The 8,405-nt window shown below is 42.9% G+C and overlaps 1 long non-coding RNA gene across 1 annotated transcript in view; it reads left to right on the plus strand.

Annotated features, from left to right (window-relative positions):
• The first annotated feature begins 1,182 nt into the window (after window positions 1-1,182).
• Window positions 1,183-8,405, plus strand: part of LOC118366588 (uncharacterized) — a 10,958-nt gene continuing 3,735 nt past the window's right edge. Inside the window, exons 1-4 of the long non-coding RNA XR_004821995.2 lie at window positions 1,183-1,352; window positions 1,473-1,536; window positions 5,103-5,291; window positions 6,167-8,405. The exon at window positions 6,167-8,405 is cut by the window's right edge and continues 3,735 nt beyond it. This is a non-coding gene — a long non-coding RNA (uncharacterized LOC118366588). The remainder of the gene's footprint in view (window positions 1,353-1,472; window positions 1,537-5,102; window positions 5,292-6,166) is intronic.

Below are 8,405 nucleotides of genomic sequence, written 5' to 3' on the forward strand. Positions count from 1 at the left end.
TTTAAGTAGATTCGTATTCTTATAGTGTAGTGTTCCAGAATTACAACCACCCACAAAAATCTTCAAAAAGAGATGCATGTGAATAAGCACTGTGTGATGTTGATATGTCTATGAATATGGTGAGAATGTGTGACAAATCTCAATGCGTTTTCTTTAATAATAAAGGCTACCCTTTAATCATGTATCCCAATTGTTTATGACATTTCCAATGTTAACCACTTTGAGAAAAAAAGGTTCTGGATAGAACCAAAAAGGGTTCTATTGCTTGCTTCATATATGGCACACCTAAATGTTCTATATAGAAATATTTTGTATGCTTATTCGATCAGAACACCAGGGGTTCTTCTTCACTTTGGGTTCCATATAGGGTTCAATATTAAAGCTATTTCGGTTCTGTATAGAACCTTAAGGGTGCCATATATGAAGCAAGCATAGAACCCTTTTTGGTTCTATCCAGAACCCTTTTTTTGTCATAAATGTCATAAACAATTGGGATCTCCTCATCAAGGCTTATCATTCTCTTTCTCTCTCTCACTTTCTCTCTCTCTCACACACACACACACACACACACACACACACACACACACACACACACACACACACACACACACACACACACACACACACACACACACACACACACACACACACACACACACACACACACACACACGTGCACTTACACTTTTGCCATTGGATAGGGCTTTGGAAAATTGTAACATGAATCTGCAAATGTTTGTATTATGCTAAATTAACAAGGGCATGGATAGTAATGTGTTTCAGTATTCAAATTATGGTTATACGTGTAACTGTAAATCGCTCTGAATAAGAGCGTCTGCTAATTGACTAAAACGTCTAAACTGTATAAGAGTACTTACTATAAGAGCACCTTCTTAAAAAGTTATGGTTGTCAAATAAAATCATCTCCAAATATCACGTTAAATTTTACCACCCGTGAAAATATGGACCTATATGCAAAGCTCATGAAAAGCAGAAGGTATTTTATAGCGTTTCTCTCGAAGCATTTTACTAAACAGCAACTTAGAGTGAAAATCCTGTGTTTCTCCCTCTTGGCTTCTTCCGCACTCCTCTCCCGGTTGATCTGATTATTTTTCCCTTCACGTTTTGTCCCAATAGCAAATTACCAATTCTATGAATTGCAAAGCAGCCTCGGAGACGCTGAGGGGTAGAGAGGGGGGAGATGCGAAGATTGAAAGGGATCTTTGCAAACACAATCACGTTCTTAAATGGAAATGCGGGGCTTTAAACAAATCTTACATCTCTCCCGTTCCAGTCGCCTAAAAGTCCGCAATCAGGCGCATGTTCCACTCCTTCTAAAACCGAAGCTTTTTGTAAGATTTTTCAGGCATCACTCTTTATTTTAATTATTTACCTGAATGCATTTTTTTTTTATCTCACGCGCGTGTTTATGTTGTTCTCGTTTCTCACATGGCGCTGCTCTCTGTTTGTAGGCTGCAGTGGGACTCACTGTACGAATTATTGATTTCAATCCATGGACTAGAGCACGATTTAACGGTAAGTTTGCTCTCTTTTCTGCTACGTGTGTCTTTACTTCGCTCTGGCACGACACGACACTGAAGAATATAGTGCGTGTGTGGATGAGATGCTCTTGGGGTCACAGGTGCTCGTCATCATCTCTTGAAAGGCGTGGTTTTGCCCATCCAACCTTTATATATTTAGTTTGGATCAACTAAGGGGAGACAATTCCAAAGAATTGGCCAGGTGTCATTTAGAAATCCTTAAAAGGTTACAGAGGAACTTCTGGAATTTCATAATGTACAACATATTCAGTGAAATATTTTAGTATGTATTCCAATAGAAGGATGCAATATTAGTTGTTATCGAAATGTCTGTTTTCATTAATAACATAATAATAGCAGTATTATAGGATACACCTCAGTGACTGATTAATATGTCAAATCAAGCCATTATCCTTGCTACCTTGGATTTGATAATATACCAAATAACAGGTAGGCCATATTTACACATCTAATAGGCTTGTAAACACAACCTCTTCAGACTATTCAATATGCAAATAATGTAAATATCAAAACGTGTTGTGTGTTGCTTTGATGCATTCAGTAACCTAATACAACATTTCCACTTGAGTGAAATAAGTTTAGATTAATCTGAATATCACTTGATCTGTCAAGGGCCTTTGCTTGTTCATTTGCAAGATGTTCAGCCGAACATTTTGTAAGGACTTTAAAGATCACTGAACCCTTGGAGACCACTCTGTCGGGTTGTGACTGCTGCCGGAGAGTCAGTTCCATGCCTCAGTTAACGAAGATGCGTTACCATTCAGTCATTCTCGTCTCCAAGTCTATAAAAAGTCATTTCTGCCGGGGAAGCGGTGCTGCCGGGGCAGCCACAGACATACAGACCAACTCTTGTGCTTTGCCAGCCAGCTCGAGGAGCTGTGGAAAAAAATATCCAGATGCTCACCCCTCTCTTGGTAAAGAATATGGCCTTGTGTGGAACTAGGTGAATTTTTGCTAAGATGCACGAGGTTGCTATGGAAAGAGCGTTGAAAGGGATGACACGCATCTTACTGCTGATGAATGATAGGCGATACAGGAAAAGGCAAAAAAAAAAAGAAAGAAAAAGAGGTCACAATATGATGAATTCATAAAAAAAGACAGCGGAACACACAATTACGGGGTTTCAGTAGCTGACTAGTTGAGTATAAGGCATGGTGATGCGAGTTGAGGAAGCCCGGGTGACCCTGTCCCAAAATAATAGTCTCAATTTTCAATAGTCTGCCTTGTGTCACATTGAACCCTTTCTAAACATCCTTCCCGTCCCCTTTTCTTGCACCGCTCTTTTTTTTTATAGTCCGGTCACGTCCAAGTGCACGAGCCTATGCAGAAACGTTAGCATTCATTGTGGTTGGCTAACTCTATGGTGAAGCAATGGGCTTTATGCTGTAGCCTGTTTGGCCTATGAACATTTGGGAAAAATAGATAGACAATCTATCTGTAAAAAATAGGATGAAAGTGCATGTGTATCTTAGCAGTAGGCTGTAGCATTTCGTTTCTGCACTGTCTACAATATACTCACCATAATTATTTCCAATTGCGCGTGTGTTCATGAACTACAACAATGTCGTCCTGTGATGTTTTGTGCCCACTGGACATGTGCCCGTTGATATTAGAAGTATATTTTTTTTATGTAAAAAAAAAAAAAATCCCTTATAGTATTCTTTGCTCTCCCTGCCAGTCACGTGTTAAAGCCTCAAGTGGGACCTCATCGACTTGAATACAATTATAACCTGGACGCACCTCAGCCAACAGCCACCCGGTCCACTCTTAATTTAGCCTAACCATGTTCCTAGAAGGCATTTCCGAAAGATGAAACAACAAAAATACATCAATATTCAAATACCTGAAAGGCCTACCCCCACAACATAACAGTCTAACAGTATTTATCATCCAAAATAATATTTGTACAATTATAGTATTCACAACTGGTGCACAATGTTCAAGTAAAAAAAAAAACATGACATAAATGACAAATTCAAACAAGGACATTGAGGCCTAATTCTGTTTTAAAATAAATTAAATAAAGTCGCAGGGATTGTCTTTTAAATGGGATAATAAAACTCTTTAGGATAACAGTCACATATCAATTGGAATACACTTTCAACAACTGTCTCCCAGTGCCTAGAATTACAGGCCTAGCCTACTGTAGGATTACAGGCATCGCCTACTGTAGAATTACAGGCCTAGCCTACTGTAGAATTACAGGCCTAGCCTACTGTAGGTTTGAATCTATTTCTAAAGGTCAAAGTCAAATATGTGCATTTTCTCTGTGCTTGTCTGCCCACGAGCAAAAAAAAGAAGAAGAAAAATGTAAAAACTCAGAGGTTAAAACAAAAGTACGTTATATTCCTCCAAACAATTACGCCTAGAAGCTGGTGCTTTCTGAAAGCCATTTCACAACAATACCTTTCTCAAACTCAGATGGAGGATGATGATTTTAAGTTCCTAAAATTAGACACATTGTATGCTAGACATCTCTCTGCACAGTCCCAGAAAGGAACCCCATTTCCCGCACTGCATTTGATGTTAAACACACCTTTATTCCACGTCCAGGGGGTCATTCAATCGACCGTTGCACCTGCCACATTTAAATTTGGATTAAAAAACATCTGAAAATACCTATTATTCATAAACTTCCACAATTCAGATAATTGTACTTTCCCCCACTTTCAGTCTTTCTTTTTTTTTGGATATAAATACGAAATAGGCACTGACTACACAATCGCAATAGCCCATTTGCCTAGCGCGTAAATGACCAACGTCCTATGCTTTTCAGGTAACTTTTTTCCTTTCATTTTTGGCTAATGAACTCGGCGCTTCTGCCAGCATCCCCCTGAGAATGCGAGGGGAACGTTTCTCTTGTGGTAAAAGGTGCGAGATTTCTCCCTATTTCTTATACTAATTAGACGGGGGTCTGAACACGATATGGGATGAATATTCATGAAAAGGCACCGGCGAGCAATTAGTCGTGGAGAGAGTTCCTAACTTCAATCCCTGATCAGCACCGCGCGCAACAGAATTGGGTACCGCTCCCACTACTCGGGATGTGTCTGTGGTGCCCAGCGAACCACTCTTTGAACAGTCTATTTGTGTCTGTTCCTTTCCTATCGTTCGTGTTTTAAAGCTGCCAGCACCAAAATATCCCGCTTGCCCACTTAGTGCCACTTCCCAAAAGGGATGGACAAATAAAACACAACAACCTGGCGCCATTATTAGAGTATTTACATTTTTAATAAAGCTATTTTGGGAAATTGTATTTTGCATACTTTGGTGGTCAAAGTTTAGAATATAATTTCTCACTTGATGTCTAAAATGAAATCACTGTTTCATCTCATACTACAACAGTAGTAATAGATAACAGTAAAATCATACATTTAAAATGACCAGATGGTCAGAGATAACGGACATCATTTCTTTGCACAGGTGCCCATGTCTCTTGGATTAAAGGAACAAGAGAACCCACACCAACACTAATCGATAACACAATGAAAACCAATATACAATTTACTATATCAGGATCACTTTTCACTTCACTTTCAGAGTTCCAAACCTTCCATCTAACTCCGTGACGGGCTTGAAAGCATCAGGCTTGGGATGCCTAAGCCCCTTCTCAGCTTCTGTCTACCTGTCTGCTGGGGTGTTGGTGCCTGGGCTTCAACCATCAGCCCTAACCTGTGTGGCTTCCTGTCCGTCCACAGAGGGACCCAATCCTCTACTTTGAATTCAAAGGTGATCCTTATCCTCTTCCCCCCTCCTGGATGTGTGTGCCTCTTGGTTTGCCTCTCGCTTCCGTAAAGATGTGTTTATGTATGTATGTATGTGCGGCGGGGAACATAGGGAGGTTTTAGAAGGTTGGTCGAGATAAGCAGTGGAATTTGTGGCTGTGTGAATATGGATGGAGTCCCTGCTCTCTTAGAGACTGACTGATAGAGAGGTAAACAGCTTGTGGGCTGGAGGGGTGAGATGCATGCGCCTGAATACATTTAGGCAGCATCACCGTCTCTTCTTCTTCTCTCTCACTGTCTCCCTCTCTCTTTCCTCTGCTCTCTCTCCACCTGCAAAGGTCTATCGAATTATAGTCCTTTCGTGAAATATGGTTGTGTTGTGCTTTGGATTTTGAAATCTCCTGGATTTGGAAAGGGGTTCCATTGTTATCAAAATGCTGAGTACAGTAGTGTTTTGTAATTCTTTCGACTAGTTCTGCTCAGCTTTATGTGCTGATGTTGCTTAACCATACGTTGCGGTGTTAAAGGAAAGGCCTAGTTGGTTAGATCCCAAAGACACTGTTGGTCACTTATTTTTGTTTCGCTCCGATCAGCATCATTCTACACCGTTCTTAATTTCCTACCATCATCACCGTCGTCTTCATCGCCGTCGTCATCATTGTTGCCCTCATCATCATCATCTTCTTCTTCTTGTAACTTCCTTATTCATCTCTTTTCCTCGTTTCCTGCCCTTCCTTTCCCCGATTTTCCCCTCTCTCTCGCCCCCTTTGTTGAAATAATTTGGAGAAGCATTAATATGATCATCACAGAGCCGGTGTTGACTTCTCCTCTCCTCTCCTCTCCTCTCCTCTCCTCTCCTCTCCTCTTTTCTCCTGACAGGGGCCTGAAGACAACACAGCCTCACGCAGGCTCAGCAACACACAGGTTACGACCCCAACAGGACATATCACGCCACCCGGCGGGCTGAGTTGTTACACACTACACGTGCGCGCGTGTAGCCACAGGTGGTTGGTGACACCTTAATTTGGGAGGATGGGCTTGTGGTTAGAGCTGGAGCAGAATCATGTTTCCATGTGTTTGATGTGCTGAGCTGTCCTCCCCTCAGCAGCCTCCGCTGGTGTAAGCATGTTGCCCCCTGCCGAATGTCCATCCGCCCTGCGTCTCCCCCTCAGCCCACCCATCCTTCCTCTCTACCTATCCCCCCTTTCATCCTCTATCTCTTTTCTTCATACTGGACCGGAAAATGAACGGGCAAAGTTGGCCGAGAGAGAGAGAGAGAGAGAGGCAGAGAGAGAGAGAGGCAGAGAGAGAGAGAGAGAGAGGCAGAGAGAGAGAGAGAGGCAGAGAGAGAGAGAGAGAGAGAGAGAGAGAGAGAGAGAGAGAGAGAGAGAGAGAGAGAGAGAGAGAGAGAGAGAGAGAGAGAGAGAGAGAGAGAGAGAGAGAGGCAGAGAGAGAGAGAGAGAGAGAGAGAGGCAGAGAGAGGCAGAGAGAGAGAGAGAGAGAGAGAGAGAGAGAGAGAGAGAGAGAGAGAGAGAGAGAGAGAGAGAGAGAGAGAGAGAGAGAGATAGATACCTTATTTGATCCAGCAGCCGGTTCTCTGGGGTGTAGAGTGATCAGTCCTGCCCCTCTGGTTACTCCCCTGGTTCTGGCACAATAACAGACAACTCCAGCCTTACACACACACACACACACACACACACACACACACACACACACACACACACACACACACACACACACACATTACTGCGCACTCACCAGATAACTTAGCTGCAGTCAGAGGCCCACTGGAAAGTTATTAATGAGCTGTTTAATTTTAATTAGATAGTAATTCATGTTAATGCTTGCTTAATGGAGCCAAATAATTCCCCTCGGTCACTTGGGGTCTTTATGCTTCGTTTACCGGCCCCTGCAGTTATTCTCCCTTTTGCCTTTATATTAGTTTTCAAGACTTTCTAGAGAATGGGATTATACAATGAATATGAGAAACATATGGAGCAACTGAAGCGTGTGTGTGTGTGTGTGTGTGTGTGTGTGTGTGTGTGTGTGTGTGTGTGTGTGAGCACATTCATTTGTGTAAGTGTGTGTGTGCCTACTTGCATACGCTAGCGTGTTGGTATGTGTGTGCATCCATTTGTGTGTGGGAGCTAGCAGGTGGCTCTCACTTTTAAATGCACCACCCACTAAATGAATTAAGTCCAGAAAACAAAAGGTCAAGCTGAGTATTGAGGGCACGCTGGGGTCGAAACCTTAGGTGGAAGTGCAGCCGGCAGTACATCTCCATATGCCGACAAACTAGTACAGGGGTCGCGACCTGAGCATGAGGGTATGGTAAAATGAGCAAACCTCCAGTCGTGTGCTCGGCTGTTGTAGTTGTTGTGTTTTCAGCACACCTAGAGGGTTAAAACAATGTTAAATATAGGAGTGAGTGTAGGAGTAACCCAACGTTTTTGCCCTTACCAAACAAGGGGTCATGGCTAAGGCACTGACCAGCCAGCCTGTCTCTCTGCTGTCTGGCCTGTGTACGTGCAGGGGCCACATCAAGGCACTAAGCCAGCCGGCTGAATTGAGTTAGTGGCTACAGACTGCTTTTAATTGTTGATTGACCAGTCTGAGTGCTGCCTGTGCCGGGGTCACTTATGATAGCACAGGGGGAGGTCCCTAGGCCCCAGCTGCAATTTCAGCCCCACACGACACAGAGAGAGGGAGGAGAGCGGAACAAGATGGAGGGACTGACGGAAGGGAGGAGGGAGGAAAAAAGGAGGAGAGGAGAGTTGAAGAGAGAAGGTTAGAGAGGATATGTTTCTGTTCTTGTTTGTTTGATCGAAAAATTGATTAATTAAGGGGTTATTACACATAGATAATACACATGGGCTGATGGGTCCCACATAGAAGCACATCAGTTATTGAAGCTCACCATCCAAGCTCAAGTATGTTGGGGGTATGCCTACCCCCGTACAACAAATCCATATTCTTTGATCCGTTTGACAATTACAAATTTGACTTTGTATTCGTTCCATTTTTCTTCCCCAGCTCATTCTCTACTTCTCCTTCATCCTCTCCCTCTTCTCCTCCTCCCCCTCCTCTCCTCCCTCTCTTCTCCTCCCTCTCCTCTCCT

Source organism: Oncorhynchus keta, chromosome 34, assembly GCF_023373465.1.
Source record: "Oncorhynchus keta strain PuntledgeMale-10-30-2019 chromosome 34, Oket_V2, whole genome shotgun sequence".
Classification (NCBI taxonomy): Eukaryota; Metazoa; Chordata; class Actinopteri; order Salmoniformes; family Salmonidae; genus Oncorhynchus; species Oncorhynchus keta.